This window comes from Meleagris gallopavo, chromosome 1, assembly GCF_000146605.3.
Source record: "Meleagris gallopavo isolate NT-WF06-2002-E0010 breed Aviagen turkey brand Nicholas breeding stock chromosome 1, Turkey_5.1, whole genome shotgun sequence".
Classification (NCBI taxonomy): domain Eukaryota; kingdom Metazoa; phylum Chordata; class Aves; order Galliformes; family Phasianidae; genus Meleagris; species Meleagris gallopavo.
The window spans coordinates 49,590,160-49,614,772 of NC_015011.2; the positions used below are offsets into that span (position 1 = coordinate 49,590,160).

The following is a 24,613-nucleotide window of genomic DNA, read 5'->3' on the forward strand; positions in this document are numbered from 1 at the left end:
AGTGATTTCCAGCAGTGAAAAGGTTGCCCAAACTGCCTTAGCTGCATGTAGAGATCTTCTCTTGGGAAAAAAAATCAAAACCCCAAATAATTAGAAGATCCTGGCCTGACTCCCAGAGGACTGCACTATAAGTCTAAAGGATCAGAGAGATGGACTTTCCCAGCCTGTAGGATGTGGGGTAAATGCTGGGGAAGGGATTTGCCATGGAGAAGTTTATTGCCTTGCTGGTGAACAAGAAGGTGGAAGGCTGGGTCCCTCTTCAGAGAAAGCTGGGAACAGGTTAAAGGAGATGACAATGAGTTTAGAGGCTGTCAGCATATAGGGTTGGGTAAATTTTGTGATTATCACGGATTGTGGATTTCAGTGAAGGGAAAAAAGATGGAGCTTAAGTGTTAGATTCCATTTTTAGGGCTAATGTGAGATCCTGGGCCAGGATAGAACTGCAGCTTGCTGGGAAACTGCCGGGGAAGGTGGCTAGTTTTTCACGTCTGGTTCCTGTGTGCTAGTTTATTTCTCCAGAGGGAACAGAAGCAGACTGGGACACAAAGCAAAGTCAAAGCCAAAAATGGAGGCTGACTGCTTGCAGTTCAATTTGGGGAGTAATTTAGATCAGCTCTGGGAGAAATATACAGAGCTCAGGGTAAGGTACTTGGGAGGAAGGTAGTGATTTGAAGAACTGGGTAAGGGAACAAAGAAATGGCTTTGGGGCTTCTTATTAAAGGGCCATTGACCCAAGAGATCCTTCAGTGAGCAGTTTCCATGCTTTGGATCCCAGCCAGGAGGTTACGTGGTACACATCAAACCCAGTTGTGGGTGATGCTGGCTGGAGAATTGTAAGCCAGTCAGGATTCTGTTTTATACTCTTGGATATAACATCTGCTGTCTACTAACTCTGTTATCTTCAGCTGTCCTACTTGGGCTATGTCAGCTCTGCATGGCCCAGGGACTGGATGTGAACCTCAAGTCTGGTTTGTAGTAGAAGTTCAGAGTTTGGGTGGAGGTTTGTGATGCAGATCCTGAGGACTAACAAGGGGTAACAAAAACACTGAAGGGAATAAGTACAGCTCAGGTTGCTGAGCAAGGTTTTCTTTCCTTCTGGCTCTTGATATGGGAAGATACTGGGGAACTACAAGGAAGGGGATTCCCTGGCTGTGTGTTATTGCATGGGAGGGCAACAACAGGGCAGACTGCTGCAGTGAGGGAGGGGATCTGAGGGAAGGCAAGGAAGGAGAAGCAGAGACCCAAAGGAGAGACAGTGCAGGAGGCAGATGGGCTCTTCCACCCAGAGAGGTATGCCTTCTCCAGGAATATGAACATGCCCAGGGGGAACACAGCATACGCACTTAGCATAGCTTTGTGTGTACTCATAGCATTGCATCCACTGGGATGTTCAGGCTGTGGATGTACAGAAACATTGGTGAGCGCATAGGTGCTGCCCATAGGAAACAGTCCCACACATACATGGACACAAACATTCAGAGGACATGTTGTTTCCCATGTTTCCCGCACACCCATGTACACACATGGCAGCAGATTGTACTCATTGTCCCCTTTCAGCATTGTCCCATGTCCCATGGCCACAATGACAGATGCACATTTTTGCATCTTCCTGGTCTCCTTGCTTGCCTGCACAAATTAGACATATGAAAATCACAGAACCACGGAACATCCTGAGTTGGAAGGGACTCATAAGGATCACTGAACCCAACTCCTGGCTCCACAGAGAACCACCCAAAATCAGACTGTAGCAAAACACATCCTCAGAGATGAATGAGATGAATGCCATGCAAGCATACACATGCAAACACACGTACACGTACCTCTTGCTCCTGTTCACCTTGCTCTCTCTCTCTGCTGTTTGTTTAGCCAGTTGTGTTGCTTATTCCATGCCCCTGAAGCACAGGAGCAGATGGTTTGGAGGTCAGTTTAGGATGCTGGTTTCCCTTTCAACTGACAGCTCTCTTTGGCTGCTTAGCTCAGTGCTAAGTATCTCAGCAATGAAGATCCTCCTTGCCTACCAACACGATGCCTTTGTGTCACCTCTCAGCTCGTATTAGAAACCCTGAGTCCAGAGCCCTCTTTAAATTGCCCTCATGACAGCGCTTTAACCCAAGTAGCACTTAAGGCTGTTGTGGCTTTTCCAGATTCAGCAGCGTCTGTTAGCTTTGATAAAATGAAGCAACCTCCTCTCTGCTCCACTCTGTACATGTGCTTTGCTGAGGCCCAACAGACTCTCACTTGTCCCCTTTCAGCCTGCATTATTCATTTCCTGTAATGCACAATTGATGTTTGTGGGCAGAGGCGTGCAGGTATAGTTGAGCATAACAGAGAGGAAACGTTGCTAGCAGGCTGAAATTGCCTGGGAGCATGGACCAAGTTGGGATGACAGAGAGAAAATTGTGCTCCTTTGCAAGCACTTCTGAAAAGAGAATGGTGCCAGTGGTAGAATCATGCAATCATAGAATCCTTAAGGTTGGAAAAGACCTCTATGATGATCTAGTCCAACTGTCAGCCCATCCCCACCATGCCCACTCACCATGTCCCTCAGAGCCATATCCACACGGTTCTGGAACATTTCCAGGGACTGTGACCACACCACCTCCTTGGGCAGCCTGTGCCACTGCAGCACCACTCTTTCAAGAAGAAATTCTTCCTCCTAACATCCAAACTGAGAGAGCAAGTGGGAGCAGCTGGATGTGTTGAGGTAGTGCTGGGGACTTCCCTGTTGTTTTTTAATGCTGCTGCATGATGGTGTGTGTGATGCATGTGCAGGAAGGTGGGAAGGCTCTGGAAGGAGGTGTGAAGTAGATGACTTTGGGCAGTGGAGACACTGAGTAATGGTGGGGAAGATGCATTTGTATGTGGTGGCAAGGAGGATGAGGGACACTTTATGAAGGGCTTTGGAAGCTGGAGAGTGTGTGTGAGTAGATAGCTCCCTGGAATGACTTGCTCCTGGTTGCAGGAGGTCCTGAGGGAGCTGGCCAGGTCTCTCCATCCCGTAGGGGTTCATGTACACTTTCACCACACTGAGGTTTTGCACTTCTGTCCCTTAATGGCACTATCACCAAATTTCAATGCACTCTTCCTTGCACGCAATTTATGCACATGAGTAGCAAGGAGGAAGGGAGGAGGGATGAGCATGGATGGTGTTACAAGGTTTCTGCTCCAGTGACTTTGTCTCCAGGAGCTGCAGCCTGTGTCAGTGGACAGCTATGTGGGCTTTGCTGAGAGATGATGAAATGAATGGGGAATAAATGGGTAGAATGAGAGGAAGTGCAAAAGAAATGAAGAACTGGGAGATAAGGACAGCTGATGTGCCATTGGTGTGCATGTGCTCAGGTGCAGAGAACGCTGAAGTGGTCTCCAGGGTGATTTGTATCTTCCTAACTTTCAAGGATGTTGTATTTATTTGGTTTTTGGGGTGAGTAATGCTGTCTGTCTGTGTTTCATGTGTAGTTTGTGTTTGCCTGCCTGTGCTGGATGTTGACGAGTATTTGTGTTTTCCATGTGACAGAATATGGCTGGTGTTTGATGATGCTGGGGCTAGCGGTTAGGATCCAGAAGGATGGTATGCCACTGTGTGGGCTGAGTTAGGTGGGTAACAGTGTTTGATGCTATCGGTTTGTGTGCTGCAGGCAATTTGTAAGCATAGTATATTTGTGTGTGAGATGCAGCCAGTGGTACTTGTTTGACTTATATTCCTAAATGTGTCAGGGTGTTTTATGGTCTTTTGTTTTCTTATTGATGTATGCATGGTGATATACTGGTGTACTGCTTGCGCTGATATAAATATGTGTGTGCGCGTATGTGTGTATTTGGCACTGTTCCTGCTGGTAGATACAGAGGTGGGTCTATCAAATGATGTGTTCATGTGTGCTGAAAATCATGAGTAAGCAGTCAGGTGTCTGTGTAGGGTAGATATGTGCAGGTATTCAGCGTGCATTTGTGCAAGGGTCAGTGTTCACTGGGCCGTACAGAAATGCCTTTGCTGTGTACTCGTGAGTGGTGGTACAGGCTGAGTGTAGCTGATGTGGCTGAGCGATGGTTGTCTGAAACATCGCTGTGCAGCACAGGAGGGGAAGGCAGCACCTTTCACTCCGGAGGGGCTAAGTTGTTGGGGGTCTGTGCAAGGTGATGCAGCAAGGTGTGAGAAATGTGACACGAGTGTGTGTGCAGCAGACTAAGTGCGGTGGGGGCACAAGGAGCGAGATGCTATGTGTCTGTCTGATCGTCATCCAGGTGCTTTGCCCTGCACCCAGATGCTGTCTCCTTTTTGTTCCCCATGGGACTGCTTGGCCCTTGAGGATGCAGGCTGCCCTCTCTCCATCCTTCAAATCCCTTTCCATCTGTCTGTCTGCTTGGCTGCCCATGTCCAGCTGCCTGTTTCAGCGATGCTGATCCGCCCCGGCTCGCTTGCACCCCACGCTGCCTGTGGACTCAGCAGCTGTGCATCACTCCGTCCCTCCCACACACGCACATTCGCGCGCGCACACACACACACACACTGGATCTTCATCTGTGGTATATTCAGTTGCCATTGGAAACCTAAGAAAGAAGTGAATCTAGCCTCCAAGTCTTAAGCTGGTGTGTTTTTTTTTTTTCTTTTTTTCCTCCTTTTCTCCTCTCCTCACAGAAAGCAAAGTCTCTCGCAATGAATCCACGGCAGCTTCGATTGAGCGGTGAGCTGGAGCATCTACCCACAGGCCACTCCTCGATGTGACTGCAAAGAGGCCCTTGCCAGCGCTGGGAGAGAGCAGAGCTGTGGATTTACCCCCCATGCAACCGTGTCCCCCCTGGCACCACGAGGTAAGCGAGCCCTGGCACGGCCGCCTACATCTCCCTCCTGCTTCTTCCCCAGAGGTGCGAGGGAGGGGAGAGGTGGGGGCTTCTCCATCCATCCTGAAACCCCAGCAGTGCAGGGCTTCTCCCTTCCAGCCTTTCTGTGGGGTGGTCAGGCTTGCAGGCTTGTGGCATGGTAGATGGAAACGCAGCGGGGTCATTCTGCACAGTCCCCTCCTTTGCCATTCTGCCTTCGCACACACCTACCTGCTCCTCTCCCTGTGGCATTTTTCTTCCCAGTTCCTGGTATGTGGGGAGAAGGGGCAGCCAGGATGATGCTGCAGAGAGATGGAGGAGGAGGCAGCTGCTCCGACCCAGCAAAGCTTGGGTCCCCTCAGGGCTGCATCTTGCAGCAGAGCAGGAGTGGGCATTGCGCTGCTGGCTGTGGGGCAGGCAAGGTTTACCTCTCCTGCTTCACATCACTGATATTTTGGGCATTTCCATTAACTGAGGAGTGTGATGGCCTCCAATTTCCAACTCGATCCCTTCCCTGGTACCTGGCCCAGCTTGGTGCTGTTTTTGGATGCTTGTTGTCCCTGCTTATCTGCTATCCCCTGGTGCTTCTGTCCAGCAGAAAGGGGGGTTTTCCTGCAAGAGCCCATCTGTTTCATAACCTAGGAACGCCAATTGCCATGCACAGGAAGCAGAGGGGCCCTGTGCCCAACCTGACCCAATTTGGGGTGCAAAGCCCAGGCCCCCACTGCCTGCAGTGCCTTCAGTGCCCTTTCCCACTGGGGAACACAGGACGATCAGCTGTGCTACTTCCATGCTCTATTTTTGTGCTGTAGTGTGAGGAACGGAATGGAGTGAGGAGCAGCTGTTTCTCCCTGTGTCTGGGCAGGCCCTGTGAGCGGCTTTGGGAGGGAGGGTTTGGGGGTTCATACCTGGCATTCTGCGATTTAAGGTTCTGCACAGTTGATCCTCATTTTTTGGAGTCAGGGGCTGCACTGTTTCTCCCAGATGCCCTTTGCTGGCATCCCCTTTATGTCCACCCCATCCCCTCAACAACTACTCCTCTCCGGCTGTTCCTCTTTTGGGGTACCTCTCTGCTGCCTGTCCCTTCTTCAGCAGCATCCTCCCTTCCCTTGGAGCACACCATGCAAGAGCTCTGCTCGGCTGATGCTCCTGGATGTTGCTGCCAGCTGACAACACCGCCGAGCGATCTTTTCCCCTGTGATTCATGCCAGCCAGCCTGAACACACACGAGTGCCCATGTGTTGCAGGTGATGGAGGGACCATGGTGCTACTGATGTGTCACTCGTAGCTGGGGTCTGGCAGGGAGCGTGACCGCATGGTCACATTTGTTGTTGTTATTGGGGAGTTTACAGAAAGTGAGCTCCTCCTGGCTGGAGCCTTTTTGGCATTGGTTAAATTCCTCACCCCTCTCAGGACTTGACTTTGGCATGGACTCGGGGTGGACAAGGCAATAAATCCAGCTCTAGGGAGCTTGGTGTCGGCTCAAAACTGCTGTGGCTACATGGTGGAAAATGCTGATCCAATATGAACTCACTCCACCGGTTCAGATTTGTTTAGAAAACAATGTTGGCTTAACTCTCTGCTGGCAAGGTTTATGTTGCAGTGGGTGTTATCTGTCTGCACCACTTTAGTTTGATGCTGGCTCCAATGTTGTTTGTCCTTCCACATCTTGCACATGTTCAGGACTGTGTGTGTGCTGACAAATTTGACAGATGCAATTGCATGCTGCAGCCAGCCTGGTTCAGTCCCTCCTGTCCGGCAAGCTGATTTGAGAGGGAATTGAACTGCAGTTTAAGCAGAGAGCGATCTTCATCTCATCCCAGGAACCTCTGCTCTCCTTTCAGGAGTATCAACATCCCTTGTCTCCCTAGTGCCTGGGGGAGTGCTGAGCAGCGGGGCAGAAGACCAGTTCTCTATTTCCACCTCTCCTAGCCCCACGCTGGGTTCAGGGAGACCCTAAAGAGACAAGCATGTCCCCTGCTGATGGCCTGGCTCTCCTGAAGGGCTGTTGAGTGGTGCCTTGCTGCTGCCCAGTAAGGTCACTGTGCTATGTCTCCGTTTCCTCTACCGTTAAGTGGAGTGGGCTGCTTTGGGCTGCAGAGAGGGATGCTATAGGGACAGAGATGTGCAGCCTATGGGCTCCTTTCTGGCCTGGCTGTGTGCTGACCATCGTGTGGAGATGGACGCTGGAGGAGAATTTATAATGACCGGGCGCGTGTGCCAGGGCTGAAGTGGTGATGCACTCAAGCCTCCGTTTGTTTGGGAGGAGAAAGGGAGCTTGTGGCTCGTCACTGTGGAAACAGAGTGGGGATTCATTGGCAGAGGGTGGGCCTCTTGGCTGGGCCTCCCTGAGATGCTGTGGCTTGGGCATCACAGGAGTCAAGGGGACCCTGGTACAGGCTATGACAGGCGGGGGGACAGACCAGGCACCCCCGGCTCTATCACCCTGTTGCTCAGACATGCTGAGTGGATGGGGACAGCCCCATGGTGCACGTACGTGTGTGACAGAGGAACTCAGCCTTGCAAGATGGAGCAGCTGGGTGGGATATGCACTGCCTCCATGTCTCCTCCTGCAGGAAGGCCTGGTGTATGGGGTGGGCTGCGGGCCCAGACCTTGTGTGGGGTGGTGAGAGGTGGCCTCTTGCTTCCTGTCCTTGTCTCTAGGGGTACTGATGGGAATGGCCCTGCTCTGAACTGGAATTAGTGGAGCTTTAGAGGGGTTCACAGGCTCCCTAAGATACATGCGAATATGTGATTTGCCTTCAGGCTGCTTCTGAGAAATATTTATGGCCACATTACCTCACATAGGCAGTGGCTGCAAGGAGTGAATTCAGCCAGCTGCAGGAGGCTGACTTTGCTCTGCAATTGCCCCATTAATATCTTTCTTTAGAACTGAACAGCAGCAAATAAATGAGGGTTTTATGGGAACTTCTCTTTCTCTTTTGCAAAATACATCTGAGTATGCCCCATCCCTGGAGACGTTCAAGACCAGGTTGGATGGCTCCCTGGGCAGCCTGACCTGCTGGGTGGGAGCCCTGCTCATGGCAGAGGGTTGGGGCTCAGTGATCTCTAAGGCCCTTTTCAATTCAACCCATTCTACAATTCTATGTGTCCATCAGTTAAGATGGGTATACCAGGCTTGACAGAAGGTGTAGACTGATTTCCTATTGCTATTCGCAGTGATTTGTGATGAGAGTGTGGCAGTTTGGAGAAGGTTTTCAGAAACTTCACTGCTGGTGCTGGTTTGCAGATGGTGTTGCAGGTGAATGTGTGAACATGTGCCTACAGCTGGGCACATGCTCATTGTGATGTATCTGGGACACAACCATGTAGCTGCTTTTTGCTTATTATGAGCTTCCACCCTGTTTGTGTGTTGTGGGACCAACAGGTCTCATGGCTTGAAGTCAGTGGTGCATCAGGGCCATCAGGCTGTGCCCTGAGCTGAACTCTCTTGTTCTAAAGCTAGCTAGCATGGAGACAGTTATGGAGAACCAGCCTTGCACAAAGGGAGAAACACACATATAATGGAGCTACTTATTTGAGTTCCCCAGCATTTCCCATTGCATTTCATGTCTTGGGGCTGAATCACAGTTGAAAGGCAATCAATGGAGCTAACAGCCCTGCATTGTTCTGCTCACCTTCTGATTTACTTCTTTTCATCCTTTCTGGGTTTCATCTCCTCCCAGGTTCATGCGTCCCCCAGCACTGAGGTCGCTTTCTTTTTGTTGCACCAGGAGCTGTATATAATAAAGCTAGTTCTGCTTCTTCCCTGAATCTTCTGGGGTCAAGGTGGAAATAACTATTTAGCAAGAGACCCAAACAAATGAGCAAAACTAGCCTGGTCGGACAGAATAGGGTGGAAGTTATCCAAGAAAACTCACACTGATCAATTCCAGTCACCTCCTGTGTTTAAAGTGACTCAGTATCTCCATTTTTAGGATGTTGCTGGGTAGCTGAATTCTCTTATGATTTCTCTTATATCAGTCGTCCCTACCAACAGTGTTTGTGAGATTCTTCCGTATCTGCTTAGATAAGGAACTGTTGGAAACTATGCTGGCAGAATAATGGGTGCTGGGACAAAGCCAATCCTAAAAAAATAACAAAAAAACCTCCCACAAAACCTCCCCCCCCTTCCCTGAACAATAAGTTATCAAGTCCAGATGGTTAAATCTGAGAGTTTGGAAGGAGCTTAAGTGATCGAGCTGCTAACAAAAATATGCAATCTCTTGTGGGGAAAAAAAAAGAAAAAAAAAAGCTACTGATTCGGGGAATTGCAGAAGACCAAATGTTGTACCTATATTTAAAAAAAGGCTCCAGCGATGATCTGGGGAATTAAAGATCAGTAAGCTTTGCATCTGTATCTGGGAAACTGGTGGGAATTATAATTAAAAAGCAACACTGAAGACATCTGGAAGATTGCAGTCTGATAGGGCCTAACCAGCACGGGTTCAGCAGAGGAAAACCGCATCCTGCTAATCTCCTACAACTCTTTGAATGTGTCAATAAAGCAGTGGATAAAGGAGAACCAATTGATATAATGTATTTAGATTTCCAAAAGGCTTTTGAAAGATCCTACACAAGAGCTACTAAAGAAGCTAAGTAGTCAGTGAGAGACAAAATATTGACATAGATCAAAAAAAGTGAGTAAGAGACTGGAAGAATGAGGGGATTAAACAGTCGAGTTTCACCATGGCAAGAGGTTAATGTGGCCTCCAGGTTTTCTTCCAAATCCCATGTGATTTAATATATTGCTTAATGATGTGGAAAGGTGGGAGGAGAGAGACGCTGTACGAAAATTTGCACACAAGACAAAATCATTAAGTTAGATGAGACCAGAAAGGGTTGTGGGTAACTCTGTGGAAAGAGAACTCTGTTAAACCACATGTGCTGCTCTCTGGAGATCAAAACACAGTGTTGATACATTCAAAGCAATAGGCATTGCAGGGCAGCCTTGCAGTCCTTTAGACACACTGAAGTGTACCAGCATGGGTAGATGTCAGGGAGCTCACTGCAGAGTTCTGCTCCATGTACTCTTATCCTTGAACAGGCAAGGTAGCTGTTGGCTATGGAGGTGGTGGGTAGAGACTGCTTTGGAAGACTCTTGGTACATCTGTGGTGCACTGAGCTGACATCATCAGCCTGCTTCCAAGGAGACACTGAAGAGTTCAAATTGTTCAGGATTTCTCATGGAAAGCCTATGGACATCCCCAACTGAAGAGATAGAGAAGGCAAAGATTTAGGCAGCGGAGTGGAAGTCTTTGTTGGCAAAATAAAATTGAGAATTGTGAGTACCCTGATCACACGGGAGTGAGGGAATGCACAGTGAAATCAAAATGCATAGTGTTGAGATTCATATAGTTGGTCTTCGGAGTGCTATGTCATGAGAAATAGGAATTTAGCAAGGTTCATAGCGTTCTTTTTGCATATTTTTGAAGAGAGCAAGAGTAGTGAATGGGCTTTAATAAAGGACAAGCTCAATTTTGCAGCCTGAACCTTCAGGTTTAGTCTTCAGAGCCTATATTATCCTGTAACTCCTAGAAGCCAACGGGAGAATGAAGATAAGAGCACATTGTCTTTCAGTTGTCTGCTTTGAGTTTTTCCACCTTTTCCACCAAAATATCTAGTGATGACATCCATGAGACATGTATATATATCTCTGTTCTGGTATCGTTGCTGCTCAGTGTACACTTTCCCTTAATAATGTCCTTAGAATGAAAACAGAGGCCTTCTTCTCATGTCTTGACTCTTCCAAGCATCGCTTGTGTTTGGGAGCATTCACAAGGTCAGGGAAGAATGGAGTCACATTATTTCCTCACCTAAACTGGTATAATCCTGTCAAAGTTAATAGGAAAGCAGAGTTTTCATCCTGTGAACTTAAACTCAGTTGAAAACCAAGCAACATGCACACACAAAATTCAGCAACTGCATCAATCCTTGAAAACGCCTGAGGTCACAGACCTCAGCTGGAAAGTTCCCAGACATTACTGGGAGACTGCCCGTGATTTCACATCCCGCCTGAGCTGAGCACCAGGGGAGGTTCAGGTTAGATATTAAGAAAAATTTATTATCCAAAAGAGAACAGGCTGCTCAGGGAGGTGGTGTGGTCACCGTCCCTATAGGTGTTCCAGAACCGTGTAGATGTGGCACTGAGGACATGGTCAGTGGGCATGGTGGGGATGGGCTGATGGTTGGACTGGGTGATCTTAGAGATTTTTTCCAACTTTAATGATTCTATGATTCTAAGTGTAGAGCCAGGATAAACAGGCATTGCATCCTTTCCATGAACTAGGCCAAGCTGGAACCCAGCAGCCAGATTCTGTCGGGGGTGAAGGGAGAAGGAGAGAAATCCCTGAGCCTATACAAACTTTGGAACTTTACCTGATTATCTGCTCTCCTCTTTGGTGCAAAGAGCTGAATAATTTCCTCTTTCCTGTTCTACAGATTCTCTAGCCAGGAGCATGTTCTCATTTCTTGAGGATTTTTTTTTTAATGAACACATGATACAGGATGCTGAAGCCACTCACTGCTTGGCTAGCTTGAGTCTATACAGAGTTTGATTTGTAGCTCTATGTGTGTAGCAATCTCCTCATTAGTATGTTTCCTTCCTGGGCAGCCCACGAGGTGTGAGTGGAGTGACTCCTTGCACAGGGAAATGTTTTTAAGCCAGGAAAACAAACACTGAGGATCATCTTTGCGTGCTGCTCTTGGCTGGATCCCTGAGCTCTCTTGTATTCTTAGAGCTGTGAATTTTTTTTTTGGTGGATAGCTCAGAGCTACACCCACTGCAGCTGATGCGGACAGAGGGAGGGCAGCCAGGCACGCATCCCAGTACTGAGAAATCTGGGGTCACTGTCACACCTTTCCATGGGGATAAAATCTTCTGCACTGCCAGAGGGAACTTTGGCAGCGTTTAAATGCTGACATCATCCCAGCTCCTGCGAACCTCTGGGGTTGAAGCGACGTCTCCGGCACTTCTCCTGGAATCCAGGAGCTCAGGGCTGCGGGGGTTGAGAGACGCTGATGTCACCTCTGCTGCGTGCCAGCAACCCCAAGGCTTGAGAGACTGCTTGATCACCACGACCCTATTACAGCACCTAAAAAGACCTCTGGGATCAGGAGATGATTGCATCTCTCTGCTCCGTTACTTCAACTGATGAACCTCCAGGGCCAAGCAATAAATGCACCATCTCCGTAGTATTATAGCACTTAGAAACCTCACTCACTGACTCACAGCTTTCTGCCCCACTCCACCACTTTCCACTCGTCCTGGCACCCAGCCACATTCTCTGCTGAGAATGTAGCTGAGGTGTAGCTGGATAATCCTTGTGCTTTTACAGTACCGAGCTGTGTGCAGCTCTGAAATGAAACCCCATTACCTCCTCACTTGTTACAGCACTGGTGAACATCAGTGCCGTGACGCATTCGCTGTCCTTTTGCTCTGCGAGTGCAGCGAGGGACCACTGCAGGAGACATCTCTGCTCTTAATATCACATCTGTGAAACTCTTGTGCTGCTCTTGCTATGGCAGATGATCTCCTCTTTACTCTTACAAGGCGGGAGCTCATCTCACACTGTTACTGATGCTTCAGAAGACAGCTGAGCACCTGGGAATGGCCATGTCAGATCAGCAACTGGAGCTTACCAATGGGAAAGGGAATGCATTGAATGTCTGGTCAGCGATCCTGGCATTTAGAAAGAACAAATTAATTTCTCAGACGCCCTGGAGAGGTGGAGTTCTGTCATGTTACAAACCTGACTTGTAGATTCTGGGGAAAATCCTAAAAGCTTTTGGTAATAGAGGTTTTAGTGAGTTTAATGCCGATGGAATTAAAAGTCTCTAGGCACTCATTGTGAATGGATTTACATCAGGGAGATTAGAAAAGGGAAAACATTATTGGTGTCCAGGAAACTCAGGAGAGCAGCTGTCAGCTGGTTTGGATGGAAGGCTCCCAGTGGACAGTCCCTCTGGCCATCATACGGCACACGGCGTACAATCTGTGGGGTCGGCTCACGTGCTCACAGTCTGGGACATGTCCTATGAGTTACTTCTCACATAAACTCTCACAGTGAGACGTTTGCACCAGCTGTCTTGTACAGACACATTGAATGCAAGTGAATGCAGTGATGGACTCCCCATTGTGGTTGGACCCATGTGTCCAACCCAAGCGCTACTGCCATTCCCAGTGTGTTCATCACTTTTCATTTGTGCAGAGGAGTGTGGATGAGGACCACGCAGCCTCCTCCCTGCATTCACAGACCCACCACATGGCAAGGACTGGGGTCTTTCTCTATCCCATTTCTTTCCATCAGAAATGCACCTGAGTATGAAGCTATAGTGCACAACTTATAATGCAGTGCAGTTAGAGTAGAAGCTAAATGAGAATGCTGAAAAAAAATGTTTTTGAGGCTTAGTAAATTCAGACCACATCCAGCTCAGGAAATCCTCAGGCTTCAACTTGTCACAGGCTGGGAGAGTAACATGGAAAGGCATCACCATATGTTTTTCAGGTTCTGCTCTTTTTTCCAAGACTTTGATTTAAGTGGTAGAGAGGGACTCCTGGGGCCAGATGGCTCCTGTCTGTGCTCATAGGTAAGAAAGGTGGGATCCTCAAGGGCCTGGCCTTTCTTGGACTTCCTTCTGGGGCTAGTTTTCCATGGCTGTGCTTTTTGCTGAGGGACTGTAGCGGCAATGGAAGAAAAGATGCAAAGGGATCAACAGAGAGAGCGAGAAGGGTTTTGGCCTTAAGAACAGGAGCTTGTTGTTTTTCTCAGGGCAGCTCTGAGAGCTGATTTGTCTGCTGCCCCTCTTGTTATTTCTCTGGAAAGTCCTCATCACTTGAGAGTAGAGATCAGTGTTAATTTACACTGACTTTCTCCTTAAGTGAGACATCTTCAAGCTGAGGAGTCAATTCAAATCCTGATTCGAGGATCTTTATCTCCTCCAAGCCCAGGAGAGCTGGGAGTTGAGGATTTGCTAAAGCAGAGAGTTCTTTGCCCCTCTGGGAATAGGCAAGAGAAAGAGCATGTGCCTCACCAGGGCAGGGAGCTGAGCAGGGTCAGGCACAGATGGAAAGGAAGGACACAAGCCTGACAGTGAGATATCCCCTGACACTGCAGGCAGCAGGATGTCCTCTCTCTTCTGGATTTCATCACCTAAATGCTTGCAAGCACCACCTCTCCCAGCACGCCGAAGGCAGAGTTACCCTGGCTTAGCAAGGTGAAGATGACATACTGTCCACAGCACACAGCACAGAGCTAGGGTTCAGGCCATCCTTCCTTTTCCTACGCAGCACGAGTGGCTGCTGGATGGCTTCAGGGCTCCAGGCAGGGAAGGAAGGACTGTTGGAGTGGTTGACAGTGCCCTCAAAACATTGGTGCCACGCACTGTGTGCCAGTGAAAGGGCAGCTGGATGTCATTGGTGTCCCTCTCAGTGTGTGAGTAGATGCCTTAAGGGAGTCCTCAGAGGAGGAGGAAGTGGGAGAAAGGAAGGAGGGACAGAAGAAGGGTGAGCAGTCTTGGTGCCTCCCCGGAGGTCCCTGTTGTTCTGGCAGCATGTGGTGTGAGCACAGGAGTCAGGAGGAAGTCAGGGAAGGGGATGCTCTGCTGACAGGCTGGCATCCTGAGAGGAAGCAGCGAGAGAGTGGGCACTGTGGCAGACAGCCCTTTTGCTGGGCACGGGAGCTCCCATTTGTCAGCTGGGAGGTGAAGTGTGGAAAGAATAAGGATTCTTTGAAATGTAGTGCAGGATTTGTGTCCAAGATACATGTAGACGTGGTACTTAGAGACATGGTTTAGTGGTCTATATTGGTGGTAGGTGAACAGTTGGACTGGATGACTTTAGAGGCCTTTTCCAAACTTAATGATTCTACGATTCTATTATTTAGAAGGAAAAATGTTAATATAGTGGTTAGAGACATAGCAATGAGCAGTGATAGGTCATCAGCGATGTCAGGGCAAGAACTAGAGATATCTCTGGAATTCCCGGCCTCTTCTTTGGTGGGGAAGCAAGTAAGTCTGTTAGCCAGTCTCAGGAAGGTACCTGACCTGGCCCTGCCAAGAGTGTATTTGTCCTGCAGACACACTGCATCTGAGCGCTGGGCTCACAGGCTCCTGCCTTTGGATGGGTACACAGCCTGCTTGGGGCACACTTCTGTGCAGCATGCATTGGCAGTGACAGAAGCTGTGTGTCTCAGTAAAGGGAGATGCTCCAGAAATGACTCTGCAACCAGCACTACAAAACCCTTTTTGTCCTTCCTGCACCTGGGGTAAGAGAGTTTCCATGCCATCACTGTTCTTCTTTAGGCACCTAACTTTCTGTCTGTCTTCCACCAGCACAAGGAGAATGTGAGTGAAGGTGCCGTCACTCCTGGCTGTTGTAACAGGCAGGCAGGCTTTGTTCTCCCCCCTCCCTGCCCCATAAACAGCAGGCACTGTATATTCCCAGGCAGAACACTGCTTCTGGAGGACATCTAGCACAACTAACTCATCATGACAACCAGCAGCAACTTCAGGCTGCATTCACAGAGCTGTTTGTAGAATCACCCCAGCCCTTCAGCACAAGATGTACAAGTGCAGTAAGCCCTCCACCACTGAAAAAGGTACCTGAGGGCTTTCAATTGAATAGACCTCACCTATGGCTCCCATCTTCCTATTGAGACTGACTACTAGAGATTCAAGTCCTCTTGCTCACATGATTAGCAGTGTTCATAGTTGTCATTCTTCCAGGTTCTGTCCTGTGCATGGAACTGTATCTTCAGTTGAAGAGAGTTGAGTGGAGATTGGATGTCAAGTACACCTTTAATAAAAGAGGGGAGATGTAAATTTGTTATAAGAAAGAATTTTTTTATTATAGGGGTGGTGAGGCACCGGAACAGGTTACCCAGAGAGGTGGTGGTTGCTCCATACTGGAGACATCCAAGGTCAGGCTGGAGGGGCTCTGAGCACCCTAATCTAGCTCTGGGTGTCCCATTCATTGCAGGGGAGTTAGACCAGATGACCTCTTAGGGTCCCTTCCAATTCAAATGATTCTATGATTCTATGATTATGACATTGCCTGGAAATCCATGTGGATGCCAGCATGATTTGTATTACCTGCACCATGGTGGCCTGTTATATTCTAACAACACATGAAAGGATGAGCAGGGGCAGATTTTTCATGAGGAGCTGCATTTGGACACTACTATTTTTGCTTCATCTTTGGAGTTGGTGAGCTTGGTTGTGTTGCAGGGTGACATGCATGAGGAAAACAGCCACTGAGCTGGAGGACCCATGAGGCTGTATCACGATGTAGCCAACAAAGTGAGCTGCTTGTTGTTGCTTTGAAGTGATCATATGACAGTTCGATGCTTTATTTAAAGCACTGGGTACAACTTCCTAAGTCTTCTTTCCCAAGCACTTCGAGGCCAACCAATGTATTAATAAATTAGAGGGATTAAAATAAACAGTGCTTTGAAAATCATTAGGCATCCCAAATGCCTGGAAACAAACAGCAGTTGAAATAAAAATATAAAATGCAAATAGGCTAAGAATTGGGCCATAAAATGTTGTAGCCTAGACCTGGGGCAGCTTTGGGAATGAAAAATGTGCTTTTTCCCTTGGCTCTCTGGGTTGGGACAGAAGTAACACTGGGGTACAGCGAGCAGGGAACAATGCCTGCCCCTGTTCCCACAGTGGTACAGAGCCAGCCCCACCAGTGCCCTTACTGGCTTCAGAATGGGGTTGTGGGGAGATGAGACCATGAGCACTGGCCATTGAGCTGGAGCTGAGGCAAGATCTGAAGGCTGCAGAGTGGAGACCATCTGGGTGAGCAGCTGTCCTAGGCAGATCCTTCTGCTACTCTTGGTCCTGACCCTCACCCTCCAGGCACTGCATGCCCAATTCTCTCCTCCTCTCAGCTCACTGCTTTTCCCACTCCAAGTCCTGCTCCTCCTTCCCTCTCTGGAGATCCAGGGGCTGACACAACCAATTTGCACAGCATCCATTTCATTTTCTCTCAGTGCTACCAAGCTGGTCTCCCAAGTGCTCAGTGGCCACATCAGCAAAGATGCTGCCAGGGCTATGAGATAACATGGTCCCCAGACAACTTTCTTCTTTTTGAATCCTTCATTGCTATGACCTGCCTTTTGTTGTCAGCCTGGGCCAGCTCAGAGATGCACCATAATGGCACTGTCCCAGTGATGGGTGACAGAGACATCTTGTGGTGTATGATCAGTGGATGAGAGTGTGGCTGGTGACCTGATGATTTGGATAGTGCTTATAGCAGGGATACCTGAAGCAGAGTAGATGTTCGGGAACTGCAGTAGAGTAACACACACCTTTAATGTGTTTAAAACCTGGTGAAGTCCTGCTTAAGGAGTGAATTGATTATCTTGATCATGAGGCACTGGCACAGGCTGGCCAGGGAGGTGGTGGAGTCATTGCCCTTGGAGGTGTTCCAGAACTGCGTAGATGTGGCACTGAGGGCCATGTTACTGGGCAACATTGGTAGTAGGTGGATGGTTGGACTGGATGATCTTGGTGGTCTTTTCCATCTTTAATGATTCTATGATTCTACGTGGCTGTAGGATGATTTTAGACCAGAGAAGCACAAAAGAATCACAACTGGCCAGTGCTCCCAGCCCAGCAGGGAAGGAAGATATCCTGTTTTCCAGGCAGTTGTTAGAGATCCTGTGTTCATGCAGGAGATATTCACCGCCTGCTGACTGAGCATCCTGTCGGCACTTGGAGAAGATCGTGTACTGCTGAGGAGAAGGAGGAGGGGGGCAGCCATGAGAAGCCTGCCTGATTCAGGAATTGCCCGGACCATCTTGAGTTCCTCTTGCGTGACAGACTTACCAAGCATCACTGGCCAGGGAGAAAGCCATCAGACAAAAGAGAAAGCTGGCCTAGGAAAAGGTAGAGCACGGCTGATAATTGAATATCTCTCCTGCCTGGCCAGCGTGCTGTGAGTGGAAGGCATTGTGAGGCCAAGTGCCTGCCACTGCCAAGGGACTTTTCCCCTCCATGCAGCACTGGGATTTCTAATCCAGGCTGGGTAGGACAATGCTGTCATGTTAGTAATGGTATAACTCTCTTAGCAGTCTACCGGTGTGACAGAGCCACAAAGAGAACAGTGTAGGCTGAATATGCACTCATGCTTGCTAAGCCTGTAATCCCAGCTTTGATTCTCTCTCCCTCCCTTTAGATTTTTTTCTTTTTTTTCTTTTCTCTATAATAATCAGTTCAAACTTATTAAGAGTGATTCACTAGTTGCCTGTTTATCTTTCCTCAGTGTGGCATCCAATTTGGATTGTACAGAGGAGGAAGGGTGGAGGAGAAGGAAGAAATGGGAGAGGAAAGGGGAGCCTGGAGGATGTCCTTGTTTCCGCTCTCCATGGAAACTAAGGCTGCTATATTTTTGTGAACCTGAAAATTCTTGCTGTTATTTCAACCCATGGTCAGAAGAGATTGGTGATCAGCCCCATCCTCCTGTTTGATTTAGACTTTTTGTGGCTTTCTTACTAAAGGTTCAGCAGTTGTTGGCATCTGATAGGAAGCGTTCAGTGGTCTGCGGGATGGAAGGAGGCCAGGCACATGAGTTCCCAGGGCCTTTCTGGACTATCCTGCAACTGATGCATTCATATGAGACAAGGCAGTGATGGGGCTAGGCCCCTCCAAAGCTGTATCTGGTAATTTCAGCTGAGACTATGTCTGCACTTCCAGAAGGCTGATTCCTTAGCAAGTCCCAGCAGACCCCAGGATGTTCTCCAACCCTGGCAGCTGCAAAGACCTGTTCTTGGCCCAATTCCAGTACATCTTTTTCTGCATCCAAACCCTTTCAACTTTGTATGCTTAGAAATCTGAGAATCTCTTCTCAAAAGTCACCTGGGCAGGGCAGTAGGACTCATAGCTGGGCCACATGAGGCAAGTAGAGGGGAATTGCTGGATATTCCTGTGAAGTCTTTTGCCCAAGAGCTGATATTCAGAACCATTCCACACTGCTGGCTTTGCCATGGGCATTCGCTGGCCAGAGTCACAACTCTGCTTGCTGCAACACAGGTGCTTCTCTAGAGCCTCCTGCCTTCTTGTCTCCAGGGGTTGGCACAGCTCTGCTCTTCTACTCTGGGCTGCTGGCAGCTGTGTTTTGGCCAGGTGGCACTGAACACTGTAGACACAGAGCAGGTCACTTGGAATAAGCACTTAAGTGTTGGTTGGTGCATGGGAGGATAGTGAACAGGAGAAGGCAGAAAGGTCAGATAAACTGCAGGCCTGGACAATTGTGGAGGAGCACTGAAGGACTAGCTTTTTGCTTAATCTCAGCTAAATATCATGTACCTATGGCTCACTGGTCCTGAGCCCCAAATGTCTGTGTCCAGGTGAGCCCCATATGTGCTAAGGCAGCTCAGCATTGAGGAGGCAGCTCCCAATGGAGCTATGGGTCAAGGCAGTATTCTTTAAGGGGATAAGTGATGGTAGTGATGGTCAAAGCATGATGCTGCTCATCATCTCTCAAGCTGTGTTCTTCTGCCGTTCTCTGTGTGCCTCTTCTCAGTTCTTACTCCTTCTCATGTGCTCATATCACCTCTCTTTCCCTCACATTTGTGCTTGATTCACGGCTCAGTGAATATAATCCATACATAACCCTCCATTCTCTTTTCTCTTTCTCACTCATTCTTTCTTCCCGTCTCTCACCAGCTCTCTGTTGCTCTCTCTGCCAATTTATTCTTCTCTTTCCTCCCACACTCTGTCCCCGTTTAATCAATCTTAGCAGAGGCCTGTTTTCCACCAGAGTTGCTGTTTCATGCTTACTCTCATGGAGGGAGTGTGGGCAGGCATGTGGTTAAGGTTCCAGGTAGGGAGTGGAGAGCTAGGCCAAGACTTCTTGGTGATGGGCATGGCTGAGTCATGTCTCTCAGTCCGTGGTTTGTCTCCCTCTTTCCAACACAGCAACATAGAAGCTATAATAGAGTCTACAGTACCTAGTGGTTGTAGGACAGAGGTCTGTGAAGCTTCTGAAAGAGAGCTAGAGCTCTTTGGGTATAAAGCTGGTTTGTCTTCGGTGTCCAACTAAGCCCAGAGACCTGTACCCAGACTGACACACTGAAGGCCCATTTTCTGCCCTTCCCATTGTCCTATTTAAAAATTTTGCACCATCCTGGTTGTGATGAGAAGTAACTCCAGGGGAAATGACTGACATGAGTCAGCCATGGTGTGTTCTGTGGTGATCCAGGTCTTTATTCCCTGAGCATCCCCGGAGAATAAAGACAACTCTTGTTCCTATGGATGCTACCATTGCCAACCAATGACACCAACTCTATTCCCTTCCAACTCCTTTTTACTCTTTTTCTTATTCTGCCTATGGCTTTCTTTGCGTTTTTTTTTTTTTTTCTTTTTTTTAAAGTGTGCTGTTCCCCATTCCCTCTGGGAGCACAACACCAGGGCCTGCCTTGCTTACTGGCTGTGGAAGGCTGGCCTGAAGGTGCCAGATGCTCACACCTCCTCGGTTCTCCTGGGCAGAAGTTGCCATGGGAGACAGGGAGAAAAGAAAAGTGCCTTCCCCAGCTAGAAGCCTTCCATTGAGTGGAGAACACCCCCTTCTTGTATTCCTTCCTCCCCCAGCCCCCCTTCAGAGAGTGCTCTGCAGAAAGCTGCCTTTGAAGCCCCTTAATTAGTGTCCCGCGTGTCCTGAACGGAGCCCTTCATTACCACCAGCACGAGGCACAAATTGGCATGTGTTTCAGGTTTGGGCTCAGCGCCAGTATTTTGTTCCACTCCCCTCCCTCAAAACCTCTCCAGCTCTCCCCCTCTTCGACACACACGCATGCACACACACACTCTCACAGAAAAAATACATATACATGCCAAATATGCCAAAAAGACACACACTCTCTTTCCAGTATCCCAGATTTGTGAGGAAAAAGAACAAAAACAAATGGAAAAGGTCACCACTCCCCTGCCTCTTCTTGGCTTGCTTTTGGCTCTCCTGACCCTCCAGCATATGCAACTGCAGGTTGGGGGTCATTATCAGCCCCAGAGTATCTCTCACAGCCTGTGGATGTGCTCCAAGGGTGCTAATTAGTGAGAGAAGGGCTGATTAGGTTAGAAATTAAGTGCTTATTTTCTCTCTCTCTCTCTCTTTTTTTTTGTTTGTGTGTGTGTGTGTGTGTATGTGTGTAAAAAATAATGGAAACAGATGGAGCCTCAGGAATGATGGGGGAAAAGGCAGGCAGGAGTCAACTGATGCCCACTTCACCCCTCCACACATGGGCTGTGGGTACCCAGTTGTTCTGCAAGCTCACAACCCTCCTGTAGCACATATACCTACACTACACATGCCCTGTGGCTGTATAATCCTTTTTGGGACTGAGGAGATCCTCCTTGCTCTCCAAGCTCATCCCTAACCCCTTTGTTTTCTTCTGTTGTTTTTTTTTAATTTTATTTTATTTGTATGTTTGGTTTTGCTTTTTCACCTCAGTATATTTCAAGCAGCAGTATTTACGTTGTGGATATCATTATGCTTTCAGCGCCTCCGCTTGTCTTCATAATGTTTCAGACCCCATGTGCATTGACCGCTCTAGAGGCATTCTACCTCAGAGGATCTCATATAAACCTCTTCTGTGCCTCCAGCTCTCCTGCAACCAGCTCAGAGGTGTTGAGGGACAACAGATAAATAATTTTCCACATGATTAGAAGGAGATCTCTAGGGCCAGTGTTTTGGATGCACTGGACACTGAACCTTTATCCAAAGGCCACAGATTTAAGTTGGGAACAGTCAGATTCCATCAGGCTGGAGGGAAGAGAATGAAGGAAGCAATACTTAATACTGCTCCACAGCTTCCTTTCTGGGGTGGTAAATGCGCTGTCAGACCCACAAGATGGTGCCATCACAGTGGTTGGCGTATCTGCAGTAGGCCCATGTACGTGACCCAAGGCCTTGCTCCAATGCTGGGAGTGGAGTTCATCTTTCCTAGCTAGAGACATCACCGATGAGACAAGGCTGAGTTTGTTTTTGCAGTGAAGAATATTTGCTCAGCAGCCAGTGCTGCTTGTGACTCCTTAGCATCACAGCTAACTAAGGTGTATGGAACAAAAGGTAGAGGAAAGCCTCTAATTGATGCAAGTTGGTAGGCCCCAGACTTTGTTGTGCTTCAGAGCTCTACTAGAAAGTGTGTGATGCACAGGGGCTTTGTAACTACAAAACAAGAAATTGGACTTCCTGGGAGAGCAGCCAGAAGACCCCCGTGTATGTGTGAGCACATGGGTATGTGCTCACATTCACTGGGCTGTGTGCCATGAGTATGAGTGCATGCATGACTGTTTTGGTGCTATACAAGGGGAGGGCGTTTTCGTCTGAGTACAATTCAGGCCCCATTCTCTTTCCATCTCAACGGTGCTTTTTTGCCATGTGGCTCCAGCAAGCAGCCGAACAAACAAATAAACACATGGGAACCCAAACTCCCTATTACCACCACATTGCAGATGCAGCCTAGTTTGGCCTGTATTTCTCCTGTTGCCACAGCAACGGTAAGCCAGGGAGTAAATCAAAATATCCTCTCCGGTGCTCAACACCCCCATATGGCAAAATAATAGTGACAGTGTGGAAAAACTGTTCTGCCTCCCTTGCCTCTTCTCTCCAACCTCATTTCAGCCAAGCCCTCCATAGACTTGTCGCAGAGCCCCAAGGAGATGATAAGCCTCCTCTATAGGGAGTGAGTGAACACCACCTTTGCTGTGACCAGTATTCACCCTTATTCCTTTCTCTGGTTGCAGTGTCTCTCACAGGGGTTGTTTAGGTCTGATCAGCATTTGTGATCTCAGCTCAGCTGGCTTTTAACAAGATGAGTCCCCTCAGTTCCACAAGAGACAGAACAGCATCCAAACTGGGCTTAGCAACCTTCTTCTTGCTTCAGCAAACTCTGCTTACAGCTGGGAGAGACATATCCTTTAGAGAGGAGCAAAGCAATCAAAGCACATTTAGGATCAGGACTCCTGTCCAGCTGAGCTCAGAAATATGCTAGCTGGGACAACTGCCAGAAGGTCTCCACCAGCTATGCTTTGTATTGGCCTTGGGCACTTCCAAAGTCAGTGATGTGCTTAGGAGAGAGATCAGTCTGCCTGGAAAGAAGAGTCTTTGGGAAGCGAGGAAGGTCTGCTGCCCCTGGGATGGGAATGGGGCAGCCTCATGGAAGCAGGGAAAAGCCAGACTTGCATTTACTGCAGCAGCATTGCTTATGGACATCTTAGATCTGGATGCTATTACAGCCCTGGAGGATGACCTGCATCCCCTTTTCTGCCAGCAGGCGATTATGCTGGATCCATCACTTCTGCCTCCCCCAGCTCTGGCTGCCAGCAGCTTCATTAGGAATCTCAGTGTGTTCTTTGCTTGGATTTCCCCTGAGAATCCGATTTTAAGGCTCCCCAGTGATTGCTAATGTGTAAATACAGTGTGCTTCAGCATGGCGATGTGATTGCCCGAGTGGATTGGAGCTGTTAACTCTTCAGCATCTAAAGGGCCTTCCTACCTCTCTCTGTTGTGATAACCACTGTCTTGAACAAGAAGGCGGCTAGTGAGAGCTTACAGCCCTGAATGGATGCATGGAACCAGAAGTCCCCTCCTTTTGCTGTGGAGGGGAGGAGAAGAGTGGCCCTGGAGTAGGCAAAAAGGGCCATTTGATGATTAAATGCTGGAGCACAGCAGCAGTGTAAAAATATACATATATCACAAGCTTTAATTAACACAAGCAAAGGGAAAAGCAGGAAAAAAAGCCACTTTTTAAAGGTTTCACAGAGACTATAAACTGGCAGCGGAGAAAAAAAAAATGTAATACATGCAAATTAATGGCATAAATTTAAGGTTACTTAACTTCACAAATGTTAACAAGCTCATAAAAAAAAAAAAAGTTATTCTTTCCCAGTTTCCTGTTGCTGTTTGTTTAATTCTCTCCCTTTTTTTTTTCCCCCCGTTGAGAAGATTATGTTTTCAGTATTTCTCCTAAATTAATTCTGGCTCTCTGTCTTCCTTCTCCCTCCCTCCTTCATCTCTGTCTCTCTCACAGTGTCTGCCTCCGTCTGTTTGCCTTCCTTTCCTGCCTATCTATCATATTCTTAATGTCCCCATCATCATAGTATCTAGCCTTGGATACAATACCCTCTCATTTCTCTTCCTTTCTTCTTCCCTGGCTCTCACACCCCCCTTCTTCTCTCCTGCTCACAATCCTCTCCCCTTTTCTCCTATTTTTTAATTTTTCTATAGCAGTCAGTATAACTCCAGCCTGGTAATGCTACACGCAGCACCGCCAATTTCCAAACATGCATTGTTCCCTGCCTCTGGCAGACAAAAGAAGGCAAGGAGCAAATTAAGCGGTCTCTGGCTGAACTGCTCGTTTATCAGCCGCCCGAATGGCTGCTTGCTGCTGCGGGCTGGGGAGTTATCGACATAGGTGAGGGTGCGTGGGCAGGCTGTGTCAGAACGCCGCGGTCCCGCTTTGAAACAGCTGTCTCTGTTCCCCCTGCACCGTCCCCTTTGTGGATAACAAAGGGCATGGCTGCTCCTCGCTGAGCCCAGGAAGTCACGAGTCCCCGAGGTCATGGTGTCTCTGCGTCCTGCTTAGCTCACAGATAAAACCAAGTTTCAGAAACACGGGCGATTGCCTGTTTAGCTTTGCCTAAACTCGTTTCTCTGGAAAGAGGACATGTGCCTTTTGTTCCGTGTCTTTTAAAACCACCAAGGACACCCCAAGATGCATTATCCGTGACGTAACTTGTCCTGTCCATGATGCTACAGCACTCTGTTCTCAGGCTTTTTTTTTCATTGCTTGAA

General features: G+C 48.3%; 1 protein-coding gene across 2 annotated transcripts in view; it reads left to right on the plus strand.

Moving 5' to 3' along the window:
• Positions 1 to 24,613, plus strand: part of ELFN2 (extracellular leucine rich repeat and fibronectin type III domain containing 2) — a 53,808-nt gene that overhangs the window by 9,441 nt on the left and 19,754 nt on the right. The window contains exons 1-2 of one of the 2 annotated variants that reach the window (XM_019614955.2): positions 2,554 to 2,704; positions 4,634 to 4,806. The gene's annotated coding sequence lies outside the window, so the exon portion shown is untranslated. Of the gene's footprint in view, positions 1 to 2,553; positions 2,705 to 4,633; positions 4,807 to 24,613 lie in introns of those variants that run through there. The other variant, XM_019614957.1, reaches the window with a different exon arrangement.